At 42.1% G+C, this 23956-nt stretch overlaps 1 pseudogene across 1 annotated transcript; it reads right to left on the bottom strand.

Moving 5' to 3' along the window:
- Positions 1–1095: 1095 nt before the first annotated feature.
- Positions 1096–23070, bottom strand: LOC307007581 (transmembrane O-methyltransferase homolog; annotated as a pseudogene). The gene is made up of 4 exons (XR_013800711.1): positions 23005–23070; positions 14121–14394; positions 8186–8382; positions 1096–1707 (listed from the first exon to the last, which is right to left on the bottom strand). The product of XR_013800711.1 is annotated as a transmembrane O-methyltransferase homolog (transcript).
- Between the last annotated feature and the right edge of the window lie 886 nt (positions 23071–23956).

Raw genomic sequence — 23956 nt, 5'->3', positions numbered from 1 at the left:
TCCAAGTAAAACAGTGCTGAACTTTATTATAATATATAAAAAAAAAAAAAACTGTATTGAACCATGAAAACATGCTAAATGAAATAAATATATAAATGTGAATAAATATTTAAGTCAATAAAAGACATTCATTCAAACTGAAACAAAAAAGTAATACTCTAAATAACAAATAAAACCAGTTACATTCAAAATTTTACTATTTAACTGCCAAACAGTCATACTTAAAGATGGCCAAATTTAAATATCTACAATGCCAGAGCATTGCAATGACATAAATATTACATGTATAGTCAGTCTCACACTTTTGCACTTTCACACTTTTGCTTCTATTTTATAAACACTTGATGTTTATCTAATCAAAATAACAAAATATGTATTAAAGTGAAGATGAAAAAAATAAATAACTGAAATCGAATGCTTTTCTGATTCGTTTATGTTTCTGTCGGCTGTATGAACATATCAGTTTGCTTACGTCTCTAGCTTTAAATATGCAACTTCTCTGCATATTTAATGCATAAAAGTGACCAGCTGGATATGAACTAATGCAAATAGAGTTAACAATTGTGACATTAAACATTCGGGTCGGACTTACGTTTATGTTTGTCAGTGTTTTAACCGCTTGAGGTACTACTAATGTTAGCGTCCTCTCAGCCTCGAAGGCAAACAAAGTTGTGCTGTTCTTTCTCTACTAATGCAGCATTGAGTCAACAAATTAATCACTTTATAATGATATGACAAAATGTACTGTATATATACCTTTGAGCTGTCGGTGCTTTAAAACGCGCATCTGATGTCAGCGCTCTCCACGCAGCATGTGCTCTCAGTGCAGCACGCAGAATCACGTGTCGAAATAAACAACACGAGGCGATAGTTTTTATTACACCTCTAGAGGCCGCTCTTGTACTGCATCATGCCAGCAGACCCTTCTCAGCTCTGTGTAATGAATGACAGCGCACGCTTCTCAGCCGCTCCAGCAATGGACGCAACCAGGAAAAACTATCGGTATATATTTTTGCCGATAACGATAGTTCCACCAGTCAACTATCGGTGCCGATTAATCGGCAAAACCGATGAATCGGTCGACCTCTAGCGATGAACATTAGATGAACAAAATTAACATCGCTACGTTTTAGTCTTTTGAGACCCGACTAGGAAGAAAACCACAAGAACATATCAGAAGACAAAATTAAATAAGCAGGCATATAATAATTACGCACTATTGAGTGGATGAGTGGAGCTTTCTTTTTGATGTAGATTGAAACACGAAAATATCTTGAACTTGTGTTAACCACACCTTATTTCAGGGATTTAACCAAAAAGCCATTGACTTCGGGACGATGGAACCAGAAGGGCTTAAATGCTAACTCAGTTCTGGGTTTTAGGACTCATTCCTGCAGCACTCGGACGCCTCAGGTCAAGCAGCCGTATGACCGCGTATCTCCATCAATCCATCGAGTTGTCTGCCCACGCTGAAGCTCTGCGGTCAGCTGTCACGTACTCCAGAAGGTCTCGAGCTCCAGGCGTCAGAGCTCTGTTGATCAACACAACACAGGAGGTCGAGAGCAGATTCCCTCTCTGTAAGGCCAGCAGGTCTTGAAGGTAAAGCTCAGGGTCATGATCCATTAGAACCAGATCCAGGCCATCGTTCCCAGTGTGGGAGTGTAAAGAAGAGATGGCCTCAGCCGAGGAGCATGTCAGCACCTGAAACTGAGCAAAAACATGCTGAGGTCATTTTACCACACGCTATTTGCAGGGTTTTTAAAAATAAAATGTAATGCTTTTTAACCCTATAGCCGTTTCTCAATGTCAAGGAAGGATCCTCGGAAGCCGGAATTTCGAGGATGCTACGTCATCGACATCCGTCGAAGGACTGTTCCAATGTCGAGGATCCTCAGAATTTCAACCAAGGGCAGAGTCCTTCGTTCGGAAAATATCCCATACACAGAAAAGGGTGCATAAGTGTAGACTTCGCGCTCTTCGCGCTCTCAAATCGGCCACAATCCTATGCGCGCAGCTTTGCTATCTTGTTTAAAAACAAATACAAAATGTCGGATGTTAGCGGAGTCGGAGCAATAACGGGGCAATATGCTTTTAAATGCAAGTAGGCTATATTTACGTTACCATACATTTGTTATAACCGTCATCTAAGTAAAGTTTAATGTTTAAATGCCAGTACAAATTACTACCGTATTGATATTACAAATTACGTTATGGCTAACCTGTCATTTTAACAATTGTTAGCTTGTTTGCCGTCACCGGTATTTCACATATTTTACCATTGCATGTGTTTTAACAGCTATGGACGCAGTTCTGTTCACTCAGGCAATACAATCATTTTTAAATCAATAAACTCCTTTTGAAATCAATATTTTGTCTCAAATTATTGATTTATTATTATTGATTTATTTTGTTAGGTAGGCAGCCATGTAATAAGCGGGATAATGTATAGCGAGCCAGTTTTTACAGCGAATACAACCCTTTTAGGTTTATTCAAGACCCCTCCGCTTCGCGTTAGAGTTCGCGGGGTTTCACTAACGGACGCAATGACGTGCACTTGCTAGAATGTTCCATTTACGTGTTCTCTCGAATCCTAAAGAGGATCCTCGCCTAGCCTCTGAAGGAAATGACTTGGAAGGACGCGTCCTGCCAAGGAAGTATCCTTGACATTGAGAAACACCTTATATCTGCTAGTGTTTTTGGTAAAAGTTGCCAGCCAGCGCCAGCATTTAAAAAAAAAAAAAATTGTCATAAGTGTCATGGCCCCCAGAATATTTTTGTTGCATGAATATCTGAACATGCATTATACCAAAAGAAAGAACAGACTCTCAACTTTTAAACAAAAAACCCCTGTTTTAATCTAGTTTCATGCATTCCTGTCAGGAATTGAGTCTCGTGTGATCCAGCTACAAAGGTGAGGCCTGAAATGTCTGTGCGTGATATATTACGGTGTTCATTTCCTCGATTACAAATCCTGAGATAACAGCGAGTGTGAATTCTGATTAATCCCAGATTCCCAGTCACTCAAATCTTGCAGTTCTGTTCATCAAAAGTCTCGTTTAGATTCATTCACTAATAATTCAATCGGTGACACCTTCTGTTGGTTACATCTTTACACCAATTGGTGGCTACCATTGAGTGGCTTTTTGAGTATTTTAAGTATGTTTGAATCATTCAAAACAGGATTAATTTAAAATAACCTGGATATTTTAAAGATTAACTGATAAACACAACAAAACAAACAAAAAAAAGAATAGAAAGACATGACATCAGCGATTGCTGGTATACTGGAAATCTCTGAACACGTCTAGTGTGTGTAATCAGAAATATCCTGTATCAGTGAATCTCTGTGTGAAAGTTTGGCCCATGGGTTGTACACCTTAAGTTTCACTGAAATGTCCAATGTCCGATTTAACCCAGAAATGTTCATGCAGTGTTCAGTAAACAAGGCTTCATTACGAAATAACTCTCGGAACAGTTTTTATAAACTTGTATTCGTTTGCAATGGTATATTTGTATAAGTGCTGTCAATCGATTAAAAATTGGGTTCCACTTTATATTAAGTGGCTTTAAGTACTATGTACTTATTGTGTTCATGTTTTATTGTAAAACACCTTTGCTGCTATTGCGGTGTGATACGGGTAAGGTTAGGGACAGGTGTGCTGGTATGGGTAGGTATAAGGGTGGGTTAAGGTATAAGGGAAGGGTCAACAGTGTAATTACAAATGTAATTATTACATACATTAATTACAGCTGTAATTACATCCAGGTATTTTATAAAAAATATAAATATAAGTGCAATGTAAAAACATGTATGTACACAATAAGTCCATTGTATCAAATTATTAATTTCAATGTAAGTACATAGTACTTAAAGCCAATTAATATAAAGTGGGACCAATTTTGTAATAAAAAAATAACACAATTAACTACCGGTACTTAATCACAGATTTTTCTGTAATGAATTGCAATTAATCACACCTAAAATGTAAGTTTTTAATATATTTTTATATTGTAATACTTTCACATTTAATATCCAAAATAATGTAGAAACAATGACAGAATATTTTAAATACTTGTTTAATGGCATCTTCATACTAAGCACTATGAATAAAGGCAAGTATCACTGATACCAATGCTGATGTCTCTATTACATGGATTTTTTTCTCAATTATAGCCATTATTATAGCCATTTAACATTACATAACTGAAAGCTATATTATTTTACATTTAATAGACTTTAAAACATATAACAACTTCTAATTTAAGTGAACTTAAAACAATATTCACATAAAACCGTTAATATATATATATAATAAATACCACATTTAACTTCCTTTAATATATCAGGGCTCAACATTAAGGTTTTTTCAGAGGTTCAGATTTGTACCCGCCTTGCTAAAATTCACCAAAAAAGGTTTTTATTGTTTTTGACCCATGTAACCTTGTAAACAGTGCTTTAAGGGTCATCAACTGCATTGTTTAATTGTTTCATAATGTTTCCCTGGGGTGCACTTATAATGTTAGTGTGATTTTTTTACTTCAAAAAATTACATAATTTAGAAATAAAAGGCATTTTTCCTAGCCTGATTTTAGCCTCTGATTTGAACGTTCTGTTTTAAGGGGCGTGTCTGTGTGAGACTTCATTGTAAACGCCCACTGCTGTGATTGGCTGTGAGTCTTCAGTGTAAACGCCCACTGCTGTGATTGGCTGTGAGTCTTCAGTGTAAACGCCCACTGCTGTGATTGGCTGTGAGTCTTCAGTGTAAACGCCCACTGCTGTGATTGGCTGTGAGTCTTCAGTGTAAACGCCCACTGCTGTGATTGGCTGTGAGTCTTCAGTGTAAACGCCCACTGCTGTGATTGGCTGTGAGTCTTCAGTGTAAACGCCCACTGCTGTGATTGGCTGTGAGTCTTCAGTGTAAACGCCCACTGCTGTGATTGGCTGTGAGTCTTTAGTGTAAACGCCCACTGCTGTGATTGGCTGTGAGACTTCAGTGTAAACGCCCACTGCTGTGATTGGCTGAGAGACTTCAGTGTAAACGCCCACTGCTGTGATTCTCACACCTTTAGTTACACTAACGCTCACAAATCAGTTTTTTATAACAGTAAAAACTCTTTTCATGTAGTCGCGATGTTATATTGTGTCATGTTTATCAAAATAAAACTGATTAAAAAACGTCAACTCCACTTCATTGATATGTTGAACTTTATTCTGAACTTAATTCTTGTTCAAACAGACGCTGTTTGAAGCAGTACATAAAGTATTGAATAAAAATGTATCTGAAACATCTGTGTATTTGCCAAATATTGCATTTATTTAAAGGAACACTCCGACTTTTTGGGACTTTAGCCTATTCACCTTATCCCCCAGAGTTAGATAAGTCCATACATACCTTTTTCATCTCTGTGCGTATAAGACTATAAAGCCCCTTTCACACAGAGATTCCGGAAAATACACGGATAAAGTGACCCGGGATTTGACCCGGGTTCGTTTGAAAATGGTTCATTCACACTGCCAGTGATTTGCCGGAATCAGAGAGCGCGTTCACACACAACCCGGGTATGTCCCGGATAGACGCGTGACGTTATGATGTGCGCTTTCGATCTCGAGAAACCACGCTCGATCATTTTTTTTCGGATTCGGTCGTACACTAACGCATCACGTACCGTTCCACAAAGCTGGCGAACGATCTCAGCTTCGGCGCGGATTGCAAGGAGCTCTCGGGTCTCTGCTTCAGTCCAGTTTGCAGACATCTTTTCGTTCTTTCTTGTATCGATGACGAACACAAACTTTCTTCTAACAGAGTAACAGAGTCGCACGATAACTACGTTATTGCGAAGGCTCGTGCATCATCACTACGACACACCCCTTACGGCATTTGTCCTGGCTTTTGTTCACACAGCGCGCGTTCCGGGTCTGAACACGGCAATGTTACTAGGTCCCCAACCCGGCATCGATCCCGGCATTAAACCCGGGTCGTGTTTGCGTTCACACAGAAGGCGTTCCGGCAATTTGCCGGCAATTTGCCGGGTTCAAAGTGCTGTGTGAATGGGGCTTAAGTCTATTTGACGCACCCACAGCTAGCCTAGCTTAGCACAAAGACTGGATGTAAATGGTTGCAGCTAGCATACTAATCCAAATAAGTGACAAAATAACGCAAACATTTTCCTATTTACATGTTGTGATTTGTATAGTCACAGAGTGTACAAAAAACAAAGTCACATGAGACAGACATATTTTAACCGTATAAATACTGGGAACTATATTCTCTGAAGGCGAAGCACTGCTACTTGGGCGGAGTGATAACCGCAGCACCTGAACTTTAAGGTTACGTTACCCCAATCCGATCGCGGTTCTCCCGGTGTCAGTGTTATTCCACAAGATGTATAGATAAGCGGTTTGATTTATAATTATTAGATTATAATTTACTTTCACATTTCACTTACCCTGCTGTGCATGAACATCGCTGTTCCTCAATTTGTGTGTTACCCATTTCAATGGTCAGCGTACGAGGCGGCTGCTGCTTGCGCTGGGACTCAGCCTATAGCATACTGCAGTCCCTTTTGTCTCGCTCTCTCAGATATTTCCCCTGTTTGCCAAAAATGACTAATTATCTCCTTGGGAATGTTTGACACCAGTCCATACACACTATAATAGACGTGCCAGGCGCGAAAGCTTGCCAGGCGTAGCAACAGTAACTAAGGAGGGCGGGGCTTAGCGAAGGGTCAATTGGACTGAATTCATTCCGATTGGTGAATCTGAATGTACTTTCGATACTGCCCTCTAGAGGTGTCACGATTCTCCAAATCCTCGATTCGATTAAATTTTAAATTCTAAAGCCTGAAACACAAAGGTATATATACACAGGGGCAAACAAGCTTAACAAGATAACAGGACACACCTGGGGAAGACTAATCAACAGAGGAAACTACAAACATGGCCAAACAATAAGAACAGAGAATACACTTCAAAATTAAAGTCCTTACAAAACAAGACAGAGCGTAGGTCTCACAGGTCAATAAAAGGTGTGTTTGGACATTGGCTGCGGATGGAAGTAACAGATCGGCGAGAGTTGCCGCGAGCAGACACCGGAGACATGAAGTCTGACAGTTTCTGCTTCCCCTTGTAGTGCATACCGGTCAACATTTGGGTACTAAAATACGGGAGATCGGGGAGATCAGATTTCGGAAGGGAATGATTCAGATTTCTCTCGGCACAGCTACTAGAAGACTGCCAGCTGTCAGACAGGCTCACGTCACATCTACGTCGTCAAGCTCAGTTTGAGTCTGCACAGTTCGCCCAGCCATCAGGAAGTGAGTGCTTCTAATTGACTTCACTTTTCTCCGTTGAAACCTATGGGGTCGCTGTGTTTATCTTATATACTGTCTATGGGTAAATCCCAGGCTTATTTCTCACAGCACGTCTTCCAAACTCAATGAAAAGCAGGGGAATGATGAAGTTTGATGCTTTGTTTTGAGGTGATGGGTGCGTTTACAGGTTAGCGTACACGTGGACGATTAGCATGTGAACTGCTTGTGCACGCGTGGATGTGGTCACGTTAACGATAATGAGCAGACGCATGAGAAACTGTACCTCTTATTGGTTTCATATGGATTACATAAACAGAGAATATTTGTTTCCGATATGACCTACTTCATCTAAAAGTAGACACTTCAAGCTCTCTCATGTCTGTGTGGCAAGTATTCGCTGAGTTTCGGTTCATTTTTGATACGAGTTTCAGAGACCCTAACCCACCTTAACCCAAAAGTTCAAAGAATAAGACGACAGAAAGCGCATCCTATTTGTTTGCTTTATTTTACAAAAGTACAAAGTTTTGTTATTGTGAGTGTACATAAATAAAAGTAGACACTTAACAGTTTCGAATGATGTATGACCAAAATCGAAAGAGTATTTTGAGTCTCATTCGCACTGATGAGAAAAAAAGTGAGCGGGTTAAACTGAGGAAAGTATGGTGATATCTACATTTTGACCTTATTCACCTGTAGTGTCTTGCCTTATTAATAATCTAAATCAGTGTTTCCCAGTGTTTCGGGGAACAATGATCTAAATAAACTGCAATTAATTCAAAGACAACGTATTATGCCACTACATTAAAACAAAAACACGTTTACACTTGTCAAGCATCTACTGATCAAAGATCATTCTATTCCAGTCCTGTAATACCTGCTGGTGTTTGAAGCCTGACACTAGTATGATCTCCTCCCCTCGATCTGCTGTCAGAGGATCAAGCTCTACGGTCAGCAGTCTTCCAGACGGAGGTAGTAAACGCAGAATCCTGACTGAAGCGTAGCCACAGTGTGTCCTCAACTCCAGAACCCTCCGCGGGGCTTCACGCTTCACAATCTCATCCAGAAACTCACCTACAACCACAAGATAACGTGTTACTACAGAGCAGAAGACTAGCGGAGTATTACCTAATTGAATAAAGCATTTTATATAACATCTTGTAAGAAAAAATGATGTGGACGTCGAAGATCTCAAAAAATGAAGTTTATTACAGCTAAGTAGTGGCAAGGTACACAAAAGCACCTTGGGTTCACCGGCGTCAGAATGAACCCAGAACATCCAAATCTCAAACCTTTTTATCCTGATACAGTTTACAACTCTTAATGTAAATTAAGTTGCTCTTATTGTGACAGCTGTGGTCTGTATGTTAATGAAGTTGAGACACCCCCTTGTCTGAGAAGATTATCTGTGTCCCACACCCATTCCCATTCTACAATTGATTACCATTTGTTCAGGATGTGATCAACCCAAATGGTCAACTCTTAATGTAAATGAAATCAGAACAGCCAAACTGTATTACATCAAATTACATCAATACTGATTACATTAAACTAGAACAATACTGATTGCATCTTCCCGCTCAGCAGATAAGTGAAGCTCTGTTTTAAATTGAGGATAACAAGTGATAACTTCTGTTCCCACATCTTTGATATTTACTCAAATAAGAACGGCCAAAGGTAAAGAGAATAAGATTGTTTGCAATCCCTGTATTCAGGATGGTTCTTGAATGCCCGCTGCCACTCCCACACTATAGGTGAAAACATGTCACTGTGAGAATATATATATATATATATATATTATTAAGATTAGAAAGAATTGTCTCTATGATAAATAAGCTCTTTTAAGAGAAGGAACATTTAAATGTATATATTGGAGTGGAAGTTGGATCGGGGCAGACTATAATTTCTTACAATCTACTATGTAGACATACTCTAACCAGGGTGGGAAATTAACTTTTTTGTCCACCAGCCACAGTGGCTGGTGGATGCCCAATTTTACCAGCCACTTATATTTTTTACTAGCCACTTTTTCCGGAATTCAAATTGCAAGAAAGAAATTGCTTCAATACGTTTTTTATTTATTTCAGGGTACCCCCAGGATCCTCCAGCTTAAATTCAAGGCTTTTTAAGACCTTTTTAATACCATTTCAAATTAAATTCAATGCCAACTTCGTACCCATTCCAACATAAGTATGAGGGGAAAATGTCAAATCTGTATACATCTTAAACCCTGGAAAATAATGATGTAGGCTACTTGAATTAAATAAAACATTTTATTTAAATGATCAGTCATATTTAATACATACGCAACAGCGTTGTAGTGCGCTTGGTGTGTGTAGGCCAGTGTTCATTTTGGCAACCATTTTTGATTCAGTCTAAGTCTTCATCTTCAGACGAAAATGCTTATGAATGCAAACTTTTCATTACTTTTAGTAAACTGCAGTTACTTTAGGTAGCTATTTTATATGTAGTCTTTAGACAGAAAATGTCATAATTATTCTCTCTAGGCCATTCAATTAAGCTTATGATGATAAATTATTTACATTGCACTCTTTAGCAGTAGCACTTGTGCAATTCTACATATCCCTTTTCCTAAGTTCCTCTCTTCCACTTAGACTGCAGTCACACCTTTTCCATTATAAGGGACAATATTCGCCCCCTTTAATAAATTTTTTCATTTAATTTTTAACCTTTATAATACCTTTTAAAAATAAATAATGCTTTAAATAAAACAATGTTCAATAAATATGCAATGTTAAAAAACGTTTTTAATATTAATAAAAATATTATATTAAAATAGCCAGTAGGTGGCGGTCATCGAGTCATTCATTCATTGAATCTCACGATTCGTTCAAAGCCACAGATTTCGTTGCAAAATAGAGCAATAAGCCTGACTACTGTTTTAAATGCAGTACATCACTTAAATGTTACCCTTTTTTTTACTGTTGTATAAAATCAATGTCACATTTGAAATCGTGTGGATATTCGGGAAACATTGCATTCTTGCTCATATAGCCTATAATCAGTGGTGTAGTCTAGTTTTCTAGTGGGTATACGGCGTATACCTGCGTATCACGTAGACTACACCACTGCCTATGATCAACATTAAAAACACTGCTGGATATCAGCCTGCATTTTGATCGCAGATTCGCACAAACAGCGCAAGCGGCTCGCGACAGAACACAGACCGACTGAATGACACTTTAATTTAAGAAGAAAATCTCAAATAAAGATCGCTGAACTCCAGTTTGTCTGTGTTTTCAGATCATCCGCTGTCACAGTGTCTGGTTTATGTTCCTTGGGTCACCACTAGATGTCCTCCTTCCCCACGGTGTCCATCACACTATTGAACTACATTTCCCACGATCCTTGTCTTCTCATTACACTCAGCTGTCCCTTGTCACTAATCATTGCACTCAGCCAATTCCCCATTAGCATTGTCATTTCCCTGTGTATATAACCCTGTCTGTTTTAGTATGTGTCACGGAATCCTTGTTAATGTCCCCACACTTCCGTTCCTGTTGTTGCCTGTACCTTGTTCTTGTCTTGTGTCTTCGGATTGCCTTTATGGATTATGACCCTTGCCTGGACTGTTTTGTGAGTACGGATTACCCTATTAATAAACTGCTATTGGATCTTACCTTTTCCTGTGTGTGTTCGGGACAGAAGGATTCCGTCAACACTAGATCCAGCGGTATGTCTTTCAATGTCTCTTCCCCAGCCACTGAGCGGGAGAGAAGAGAGTTTTTTGCGGGGACCCGATTAGTCAAATTTCGTGGAACCCGTGGAGGCCGCAGGGGAGGAGGTGGTCGAGATGGACCCCGATACCATTCCCCGCTTTGGCCACTCTTCGACTCTGGACCAGTGGTTTCCAGCCCAGAGCCTGCATCTTGCCATCGAAAACGGCGGAGGAGGAAGACTTCCTGCCTCCCCAATGGCCCGGAGGCCGTCCCCTCTGAGCAGCCCGCTGTCGTCCCGGAGGCCGTCCCCTCTGAGCAGCCCGCTGTCATCCCGGAGGCCGTCCCCTCTGAGCAGCCCGCTGTCGTCCCGGAGGCCGTCCCCTCTAAGCAGCCCGCTGTCGTCCCGGAGGCCGTCCCCTCTGAGCAGCCCGCTGTCGTCCCGGAGGCCGTCCCCTCTGAGCAGCCCGCTGTCGTCCCGGAGGCCGTCCCCTCTGAGCAGCCCGCTGTCGTCCCGGAGGCCGTCCCCTCTGAGCAGCCCGCTGTCGTCCCGGAGGCCGTCCCCTCTGAGCAGCCCGCTGTCGTCCCGGAGGCCGTCCCCTCTGAGCAGCCCGCTGTCGTCCCGGAGGCCGTCCCCTCTGAGCAGCCCGCTGTCGTCCCGGAGGCCGTCCCCTCTGAGCAGCCCGCTGTCGTCCCGGAGGCCGTCCCCTCTGAGCAGCCCGCTGTCGTCCCGGAGGCCGTCCCCTCTGAGCAGCCCGCTGTCGTCCCGGAGGCCGTCCCCTCTGAGCAGCCCGCTGTCGTCCCGGAGGCCGTCCCCTCTGAGCAGCCCGCTGTCGTCCCGGAGGCCGTCCCCGAACAGCCCGCTGTCGTCCCGGAGGCCGTCCCCGAACAGCCCGCTGTCGTCCCGGAGGCCGTCCCCGAACAGCCCGCTGTCGTCCCGGAGGCCGTCCCGGGGCTGTACACCATCAGTCCTGCCACGGCAAGGAGGGCTGTCTTCCTTTTTTATGTGGTGGTTGTACTGCATGCACAGAGGAAGCACATGAGTTCCGCCCAGCCAGAAACTTCTCACGTCACGCCTGCCGAGCCTGAGCTTCACGTCACGCCTGCCGTGCCGGAACAGCCCGCTGTCGTCCCGGAGGCCGTCCCCGAACAGCCCACCATCAGTCCTGCCACGGCCAGGAGAGCTGTCTTTGGGTTTTACTCATTGGTGGTTCTGCACGCTTGGGGGAAGCACTTGAGTTCCGCCCAGCCAGAGGCAGTTCCTGAGCCGGTGGTGTCTGTTGCAGTTCCTGAGCCGGTGGTATCGGTGTCTGTTGCAGTTCCTGAGCCGGTGGTATCGGTGTCTGTTGCAGTTCCTGAGCCGGTGGTATCGGTGTCTGTTGCAGTTCCTGAGCCGGTGGTGTCTGTTGCAGTTCCTGAGCCGGTGGTGTCTGTGACTGTTCCCGAGCCAGGGTCTGTCCCTGTCCCGCCTTGGTCTTCACCGCCATGGCCGCCCGAGTGGTCGTATTCACCCTGGTCGTCTCCGCCGTGGCCGCCCGAGGGGTCTTCACCGCCGTGGCCGCCCGAGGGGTCTTCACCGCCGTGGCCGCCCGAGGGGTCTTCACCGCCGTGGCCGCCCGAGGGGTCTTCACCGCCGTGGCCGCCCGAGGGGTCGTCTCCGCCCTGGCCGCCAGATGGACTGTCGTCTCCGCCCTGGCCGCCAGATGGACTGTCGTCTCCGCCCTGGCCTCCAGATGGACTGTCGTCCCCGCCCTGGCCGCCCGATGGACTGTCTGCTTCGCCACGGCCGCCGGTTAAGTTGTCATCCCCTGTTCCTGTTCCCCTTCATGGTCCTGGCCCTCCATCCCTCCCCCTGATCCTCCACCATTCCACCTCCTGCCTGGACTCTTTGTTTGTTTTTTGTGGGTCTTGGAGCGTCTGGTAGCCGCTCCGTAGAGGGGGGGTTATGTCACAGTGTCTGGTTTATGTTCCTTGGGTCACCACTAGATGTCCTCCTTCCCCACGGTGTCCATCACACTATTGAACTACATTTCCCACGATCCTTGTCTTCTCATTACACTCAGCTGTCCCTTGTCACTAATCATTGCACTCAGCCAATTCCCCATTAGCATTGTCATTTCCCTGTGTATATAACCCTGTCTGTTTTAGTATGTGTCACGGAATCCTTGTTAATGTCCCCACACTTCCTGTTGTTGCCTGTACCTTGTTCTTGTCTTGTGTCTTCGGATTGCCTTTATGGATTATGACCCTTGCCTGGACTGTTTTGTGAGTACGGATTACCCTATTAATAAACTGCTATTGGATCTTACCTTTTCCCTTGTGTGTGTCGTGACATCCGCGCTTCAGCAGTGTAGAGAGCGCGCGCGCATGGTTAAAAATAATTTCCCTTTCTTCTGCACCAGCTCAGCTCAGCTATATATATACACTTTTTATTTTATTTTTATTCTCAGCTTAGCTATGTGTATAAGTTATACAGTATAACGGGCTCTTCAGCGCCGTGACACAGCGCTGAAAACCAATCAAAAGAGTTACTCGACAAAAGTGTATTATTGTTACTTAGCAACCGCATTCTTTGACAAAGGCTGTCCAATCCGTACAATGAAATCACTTGCAGCATGTGTTACTACTTAATACATTCAATGTTAAGTCAATGTAAAGACGCGTTTGTGCGCGTCTGGTGGTCCTGTCCTGGTCCCTCGGTGGATGCGAATTTTTGCGAACTGTATTCGCTTTTGGTGCGAACGCAGCATTATTATAATCCACCCGCCACTGTGGCTGGTATACACGGCAAAGTGACCCGCCACTTTGAAAAAGTACCCGCCCTCGGCGGGTGGCGGGTGCTAATTTCCCACCCTGACTCTAACATTCACAACCAAGAACATGCTTGGAATCTAAGCTGCAGAAACGGTCAATTATAACTGGTCATTTACATAAAGAAGTCTTAAAGGTACATTAGAAAGGCAGTGTTTGAGGGTCAGAAATTGTTCATAGAAGACAAAAATGAAATGCTACAAAAGTGAAGAAAGATGATGACCTTTTTTAACAATGAAAAGAACATCCATTGAGTGCGATTAGTAAAAGCTGTTGTGAAGGAGGCACACACACACATCGGGATAACAGACTCCAGTGCCTGACCTTTCTGTGGGCCGATGTTGAAGGAGGCGTGTGTGGTGGAATAGAGGTCAAAGGTCAGCAGAACACTCTGAGCCTGTCCGTGGGTGCAGTTGGAGAAGACATAGGCGTGAGTGGAGCTGACACACACCTTCCTGTGAGAACGCCTGAGTGTGCCAGAATACAGCTGACGGCACAGAGTCAACAGCGGTGAGCGAAAAACAGCCGTCATCACGACCACAGCCGAGAGCAGAGGAACCGAGAACACCAGCAGAGACATCACTGAACATCAGCCAACCTAAGAGACATCAGTGAACATCAGTTAACCCAAACAGAGACATCAGTGAACATCAGTGAACCCAAACAGAGACATTAGTGAACATCAGTGAACCCAGAGACATCAGTGAACATCAGTGAACCCAGAGACATCAGTGAACATCAGTGAACCCAGAGACATCAGTGAACATCAGTTAACCCAAACAGAGACATCAGTGAACCTAACAGAGACATCAGTGAACCTAACAGAGAACAGAAGCGGTCATACTGAGGCACTCGGGGAAACGTTAAAGTCATGATGAAATGGAAGAAGCCACAGATCTTTTCTTCCTTAAGCCGGGTTCACACTGTGCAATTTTGGCCACGATTTGGCCGTCTGATAAAAATTTTGCAAATCCTAAAAGATTCCTCTGGTCCTAGGCTAAAATCTGAAGTCTTTGATCGTTAGCTTGTCATGTTCACCGACAGCCGATTAGTGACCGTTGTGATCGAAGATTTGACTCTCAGTCCTGCAGTCAAGTCAAGTCTCCTTCCTTTATATAGTGCTTTTAACAATATAGATTGTTTCAAAGCAGCTTTACAGTGATAATAGGAAATAAAAGTAACAGATTGTTTAGCCTTTACAGCAGCTGTAAAATAAAGTTATTGTCCAGATAAAGTTAGTTTTTATTGATTCACTTCCGTTGTAAACGTAGTTATTAACTTAGGGGCCGCTAACACAACACTGTTCAAACAGAAAACCCTCAACGCGCTCCGGCCGCTCATCCGCACAACAACAGTGCCTGCGGCTCGAGAACGCAAACCTTGAAATAGGTTGCAGTGTGACTTCTACAACGACAGTCAAATTGTCTTTGTTTTCAAGACAATCCATGACCAAAATTCTTTGTAGCCATCAGTTAAATCATGCGTGTAATGCATCTCACATCACCCAACGCATCTCAACTGTAGTACAGTGTGATGTAAATGATAACTGAGATCTTACAGTGTGACGTTAATGACAACAGATCTTACAGTGTGACGTTAATGACAACTGAGATCTTACAGTGTGACGTTATCGACAACTGAGATCTTACAGTGTGACGTTAATGACAACTGAGATCTTACAGTGTGACGTTAATGACAACTGAGATCTTACAGTGTGATGTTAATGACAACTGAGAGCTTACAGTGTGACGTTAATGACAACTGAGAGCTTACAGTGTGACGTTAATGACAACTGAGATCTTACAGTGTGAAGTTAATGACAACTGAGATCTTACCGTGTGACGTTAATGACAACTGAGATCTTACAGTGTGACGTTAATGACAACAGATCTTACAGTGTGACGTTATCGACAACTGAGATCTTACAGTGTGACGTTAATGACAATTGAGATCTTACAGTGTGACGTTATCGACAACTGAGATCTTACAGTGTGACGTTATCGACAACTGAGATCTTACAGTGTGACGTTAATGACAATTGAGATCTTACAGTGTGACGTTTTTGACAACTGAGATCTTAGAGTGTGAAGTTATTGACAACTGAGATCTTACAGTGTGACGTTAATGACAACTGAGATCTTAACGTGTGACGTTAATGACAACTGAGATCTTACAGTGTGAAGTTAATGACAACTGAGATCTTACCGTGTGACGTTAATGACAACTGAGATCTTACCGTGTGACGTTAATGACAACTGAGATCTTACAGTGTGAAGTTAATGACAACTGAGATCTTACAGTGTGACGTTAATGACAACTGAGATCTTACAGTGTGACGTTAATGACAACTGAGATCTTACTGTGTGACGTTAATGACAACTGAGATCTTACAGTGTGACGTTAATGACAACTGAGATCTTACAGTGTGACGTTAATGACAACTGAGATCTTACAGTGTGACGTTAATGACAACTGAGATCTTACAGTGTGACGTTAATGACAACTGAGATCTTACAGTGTGACGTTAATGACAACTGAGATCTTACAGTGTGACGTTAATGACAACTGAGATCTTACAGTGTGACGTTAATGACAACTGAGATCTTACAGTGTGACGTTAATGACAACTGAGATCTTACCGTGTGACGTTATCGACAACTGAGATCTTACAGTGTGACGTCTTTGACAACTGAGATCTTACAGTGTGACGTTAATGACAACTGAGATCTTACCGTGTGACGTTATCGACAACTGAGATCTTACAGTGTGACGTCTTTGACAACTGAGAAACAACTTCTACTGTCCGCAGCATTTAGGCAACCTCTCAGTGATAAGTCGGACAGGAGAATAGCCATGACTAAAGCATTGGGGATGGTTTATAGCAAAATATATGCAACCGTACCGCGTGATTGAGTGTGAAGGATTTCGTCAGCTGATGAATGTACTCGAGCCGCGGTATAATATTCTCTCCCGGCGACACTTCAGAACAACTATAATTCCAAAACTGTTTGACGAGACACGAGGAGAAATTGAAAAATAATTGTCCGACACAGCCCACGTAGCTCTCACTACAGATGGATGGACCTCCAGGGCCACTGAAAGTTTCCTCACGGTGACCGCTCACTATATTACTTCGGAGTGGGAGATGCAAACACGCCCCATTTATGAAAGTCATACCAGTGAGCATCTCTCTGAAATGTTGACAGACGCGGTGGCGGAATGGAAACTGGAGAGGGTAAATAGCGCAATTCCTGTTACTACAGATAATGCAAAAAAATATAGTGAATGCTATCAATTTAGCAGCGGGACTTGGGCAACAGATCGGGTGCTTCGCACAGTGCAATCTCACTAAACCAAGTATCCCGACTCTTGGGGAAGGTCAGGAAGGTGGTTAGCTTCTTTCACTGAAGCACAACAGCTGCCCATGCTCTGAAAACCAAGCAGGATATGCTGGAATTGCCCGTTCACAAACTAATTCACGACGTAACAACTCGTTGGAAGTCCACATATGACATGTTAGAACATTATGTGGAGCAACAGGCTGCCATCTACTCTGCCGTGATGGACAAGGATATGAAGAAGAAAGTCAAGGACATTGCCTTGTTAACTGAAAGTGAGACAAAACTGGCAGAGGGTCTCATAATATTCTCAAACCTCTGAAGAATGTAATCACTCTCATGAGCACAGAAAAGGCAGATAAATGACCCTGGTGTTCAGGATTATCTGCACAGAGCCACAGCACTTGATCCAAGATTCAAGTCCCTGCCTTACCTGGATGAAGCCGGTGTTCAGAAAATCTACGACGATCTAACCACGGACATTGTGGACATTGAAAAGCAGGTATTGTTTTTTTTTCTAACTTAAATTTGATTTATTTTATATATTATTTTTTTGTTTTTTATATTAATGATAATTGCCGTTTTATTTTTATTTTTTACTAAACCAAGCCCATTTAATCTATTTGTGCCTTTGTAATATTTGTCTATTCCCCACTGCCCAGTAGAGAATAACTTTTTGCTGCCATGAGAGCTATTTGTTGTTATTAACATTTCCAAAATGTTTATTTTGTCATATACTCATCAGGGTCAAAGCAGTGAAGGCCAAATGGCCAGTTCATCCTCAGGAGCGGAGCCAGGGCCATCAGAGACCTCTCCTCCCCAGAACAAATCTGCCATGGCAATGGTATTTGCAGATTTTTTTTAATCAGAGGAAAGAAGAACAAAGCCGTTCAAATACATGTATAAATATAGGTTATTTGTGTTTGCGCACGTGATATCAGGAAGCAATGTAATAACGTTACCTGTAATACACACTAGGGATGGCAAAAACTAAAAAATTTCTTGACCGACCACCGAGCCTCATTAGCCGGTTGAAACCGGTTAACCGATTAGTTTATAATATGCTACGCTATATGAAATAACAGCCATTTCGAGCCGTGCCTGCAATTTCGCAACTGTTGCATCTCTCTGCCGCTCTACCTCCCACTCTCACACTCACACACACACACACACACACACACACACACACACAGGCGCAGCCCTTCCACTCACGTCACTTTTTTAAAATCCCCAACAGCGCAAAACTGAGGAGCTTGTATGTAATCGGAGGACAAATGGCTCCTTAGTTTCGAAATGGTTTGGGCACAAGGTGATCGCGTTGAAAATAAAGGCGTTTGCCTAGCATTAGAAGCTAATTTGAAACATTGCCGCGGCTCATTTAAGAAAATGACAGCTCCGAACCGAAGAGACGCCGCTTTAGTTTGAGGTAACTTAGTGCTAACAATAATAAAGAAAGATGATGATCATCATCACCTTATCTGTTACCACTGAAATGTAGATGTAATGTATTTTCATATTTAAACACAACTTGCAACTTACATCTGTGTCATTCTGTTTGGTGAAATGGTCCTGCACACTACTCTTCTCTGCACGCTTCCTCCTGTCGTCTGCCCTGGCTCTAACCTCGAGTGTGTTAGCCTGTAGCCTTTACTTTTCGCAAACCTTGTGAGCGCGCGAACCCAAACGCTGTGACCTCGCGCCAAATGTTTTTATTGGTTTATTAAGTACAAACGGGCGAGTTATAAAAAATGAAGTGAGAGCGATTTGTTCACTTCACACAAAAAGATCTTGGAATGTGACGGCTAACTGTAGTAGTGTTTAGTCCACTGTCTATAATAGACTAATTTAGAGATCACTTTGTGTTATTTTTTTTACCGATTACCAACAACTTTCATCGGTTAACGTTGATACGGTCAACCATCGGTCAAACGGTCATCGGTTAACATCCCTAATACACACATGACGGCGATGCGCAAATCGAGAGTGTGTGTGTGTCACAAATCATTATTGTTTCTTCAACTTATTAAAATATCTTACTTTACTGCAACTATCTGTTTCTGCTTCTTGATCATATTTATAGTGTGTGATTTATAAAATACCTTATATCCTACATCACATATTTTGATTTGGACGTCTGGACGCACCTGCTATACAGATGACACTGAGTGGAGCGGGTGACCGGTTTAAGATGGCGGCCCCACGGCTCGACCGCGCTTGTAGGCAGTAGCGGTCGATAGGGCGTCTATCTATATGATGTCTATGGTTGTGAAGGTAGGGGCGGAGCATAGAGACTATGCCGTTTCTCGTTTGTTACTCTAGAGTAGACCAATTCACTTTATGGAGGTATACTGCCCCCATCTGGTATGGAATGTGGAGTATGACTTGATTTTTTACCCAGACAATTACACATGGCACCTTTAAATAAATAATTTGACTTTGTAATATATATTTTAAATGTCCACTTAAAGTCACTATAAAAATCAAAACTGACAATTCTCATTTTTATATGGAATATTGCAGTGTTTATTACAGAAGATTTATCATTATTGTGTTTAATTTATGTTCCTGGTAATGTTGAATCAGAATAACTTCCTCTGTTTAGACAACCTGTATTTATTAAGACTGAAATAGTAGACCATGTTTTATATTTAAACACCACCAAAACACAAGATAGTCCAGTCTACAACTACACCAAAACCCATTGGCATTACTCCTACAAATCTTCAATTCCACAAACACAATAATAAAAACTATACATTCCTATTAGCGATAAAGTCTGTAGCATATTGAAGTGTACCAAAGACTTTGAGTGTACTCGCCATTAAAACAGTTTAAGGCGGCTGAAGACGTCTCGTTATGGAATACATGAATCCACAGAAATAATGTATTTTACTCCTAATAATAAGTTCGCTGAATGATAATATGATTTATCATATGCTAGGGGTGGCACGGTTCAGAAAACCCACGGTTCGGTTCGTATCACGGTTTTAGGGTCACGGTTTTCGGTTCTGTACGGTTCTTGTTGTTATTTTTTCTTTTAATCTTTAACACTCCAGAAATTTCCTTCAGCATATGATATATAGCTTATTATCTTGATTATCCACAATTTAGAATACAGTATAATTTTTTTTATATGTATTATCATTATGTAATCATGCACTATGAATTTGACACAAATTGTAGCTCATTTTTGGGATATTTTTACCTCAATTTTTACACATGGCACCTTTAAATGAACAAACACATGAATCGTTCACAATAAGATATATGGCATTCAAAAACACATCGAAATAATTTATTTCATGTTGAATCTAACATTTCCTAAAATCAAAATGTAGCAGCTCCAGGTTTAGTTAAAGGGAAAGTCCAAAATATGTGGTTATTTACTTATAGATCTAAACCTTTCCTTTGTGGAATACAACAGAGGAAGTTTTGAAGTTAACACTGCTAATCTTAGCAAACCGCTAAAAGTGAAGGAGGACGAGGTTATCAAGCTCAAACTGGTGTTTGCCTATTACACGTGTTCTGGAGATACAGTTTATTAGGTGAGGATCACGACAACATTCAGGAATATTCTGCGTTGAGTTGGGACATAATGTTGCATTTGAGCTACACAATTTTTATTTATTTACTCATTGTTTCATAGATTGTCACAACATGTCAACGTGATTTTAGTGTGAAAAAACCTCGCTATTAATCGCTTAGAAACCATTTCTGTAAAGTAATACAATCTTTAGAACTTCGTTGCTATGACAAACGTAAAGTCTTGTCGGATTTATCATAATAATTAAAAACGGGTTAAAATAAAAAAGCACATTTAGGTGGAGAACTTACCAGTGACATGAACAGGAATCTTTCGCGGTGTGTGTGAAATGCATAGTAGTGAGTGTGCATAAACAGAGAGGCACACACACACACACACACACACACACACACACACACACACACACACACACACACACACACACACACACACACACACACACACACACACACACACACACACACACACACACACACACACACACACACACACACACACACACACACACACACACACACACACACACACACACACACACACACACTCACCTGATCAGGCTTATCACGGAAGTGCGCGCGCAACCTTAAAGGTACAGCACTTTATGTTTGGTCAGGGGTTTCAATCTGGGTCTGTAAATACTGCAAAATGTCAATAAACTGTCAAATAAAATTAATTAATAAAGATTAAAATAAGTAAATAAATAAATAATAAAATGAAATGAATAAATGAAAAAAATATTCAAACAAAATCTATTAGTTAGTAATGATCTTAGCCTACATTAAATTAGATTAATAATAGTATGCAAGCAATAACATTTAACATACGAAAGAAAGTCGCCTCAGCAATATCTTTAACAATAGATTTTTTAATAAATAATCCTTATTCAGTAAACACGATGACCTGGTCTGTACAATCAGCGCTTAGAAAAGTAACAGACCCTGTAATACATTACAACAACAGTCACTTCTGCACAATAATGTACTCCCTAATAACAGCAAGAAATGACAAATAACATTAAGAAACAGTGACGTTTAAATACACAATCAGAGAACGTGTTGTACTAGTCCACCAGACTAACAGTGTCCGGACTAGAATCAGTAGCGCGTGGTGTCCGCTAGATGGCAGCACGTGATCAAACACGAGACATAATCACAGAGTAAATCATGACGTCAGCCTCTGATTTCATCAAACACCAGTTTAACCACTACACGATTTATTGACTCATTTTTGACTGTGCTATAAAGTTATGTTTATCATATCTCACGAGCTCCTGATATTATATAGTAACACACTAAACATGGATGAGATGGTTTACTGCCTCTCATGTCACACTCAGCAATAGCTTTTAACCAGGACACTATTATTATATGTGTTTTCTCTCTTCTTCTCTTCTGTGTGACAGTGGAAAGCACACTGGTCAACTTGTGTTGTTTTAATTGTGCTATATAAATTAAGTTGCTATTGCTATACATTTAAAAGGGTAAATTGAATAAAATAATTTAAGAGAGAGAACAAAAATCATGTAATAATGTAAATAAATGTTTGATCTTGTAAGCTAATAATAATAATAATAATAATAATAATAATAGATAACCTTTGTTTTATAAAGCGATGCAATGAGACTGAGAATAAATGCAAATTATTTTAGGAACAGTTGTGTATGAATATGAGAATGTATCCGAACAACTGATCTCCATATGTGTATTACTTATTTAAGAAAGTTTGGTTACACTTTATTTTAATGTGTCACTGTTACAGTGTAATTATATATTTAGTACTGAGTAATATTAAGTAATTACATGAATTTAGGATTAGGGATTAGGGACACCTAAGAATCTTAACCAGTGGTTTGGAGATGATCCAGCAACTCTCAGACATATCCTCACCGGCTGCAAAACCAGTTTGTCCCAAGGCCGTTACACCTGCGGCATAACCAAGTCCTACGCCAACTAGCAGTCATTCTGGAACGAAGGCGATCCTTCATCAATGCCCTCCCTCAACCAGCATCCGGACACTCATCCACTGTTCCCTTCGTCAGAGCAGGGCAGTGCCCAGCAAAACCAACCGCAAGATTGAATAGCGGCCTCTCAGACACGGCACGGGACTGGAAAATGCAAGTGGACCTAGATCAACAACTCAAGTTTCCACCTGAGATTTTAAACACCAAACTCAGGCCGGATCTTGTTCTGTGGTCATCTTCACAGAAGTCCCTGTTCATCGTGGAACTAACTGTAGCATGGGAGGCCGCAGTAGGAGAAGCGTATGAACGAAAAAAACTGAAGTACACTGATATAGCTTTGGAGGCAAAACAACTAGGCTGGCGCACACAGGTACTTCCGGTAGAGGTTGGTTGCAGAGGTTTTGTGGCCACATCCATAGCCAGGCTCCTGAAGGGGGTAGGAGTTCGGGGGCAGGCCTTCAGGAAAGCCATCAGATCACTGTCGGAGGCAGCAGAGCGAAGCAGCAGGTGGATCTGGGTAAAGAGGAAGGATCCTAATTGGGCTGCAAAGAACAATAAAGAGGGGTAAAAGCAGAAGGGGGCTCACCTGGGACGCCAGGTGTTGCCGTTGAGCCCTCTGGAGGTGTCGTGGGCCTATCAACGAAACACCGGTGAAGGAGGGTGCCCACCTGAAGACCCTGATGACGTTCTTACCCCTCTTCCCAAATAAAATGAGGAAGTGCTGATTACAAGGGATTTTAACATCAAGTCCTATGAGCTGAACTAGGTTAGTTGCATGTAATTATGCATAATTTATAGTTATTAGTGAATACATGTAACATGTGTAACAAGGACACATTAAGGAGTTCTTATGAAATGAGGCACCTGAGACTGTGGTTTAAGTGTCCAAGTTCTTTTCAGACCAGTTGTGTATGAATATTTGAATGTATCTGAGCTACTGATCTCCAAATGTGTTTATTACTTATTTACAAAAGTTCTGAAATGGAAATGGAGCAGGGCGTGTACAGTGGGCGTGGCCGTTGGGCAGCGCTGGGAAGTAATGCTCAGCTCTGATTGGCTGTTCGGGCCGGTGGGCCGTGCTGGGATGCGAAGCTATGCTCTGATTGGCTGTTCTGGCGGTGCGCGTGTCTCATCTCATCCGCGAGTGCGGCAGCAGCGCAGCCCTGCGTCACGACACACACACACATACACACACATACACAGAGAGTCCTGAAATAACTTTACCTGGCGAGTTTCCGTCACTCGTCGGGCGCGAGGAGGGTTTATTGAGGCACCAGCTCTAAATGGCGAGTCGAGGTTCGGATGAAGGACGGCATCT

The sequence above is a fragment of the Phoxinus phoxinus genome, assembly GCF_949152265.1.
Source record: "Phoxinus phoxinus genome assembly, chromosome: 12".
In the NCBI taxonomy this organism is placed as follows: Eukaryota; Metazoa; Chordata; class Actinopteri; order Cypriniformes; family Leuciscidae; genus Phoxinus; species Phoxinus phoxinus.
This window is presented reverse-complemented; position numbering and strand designations above follow the sequence as displayed.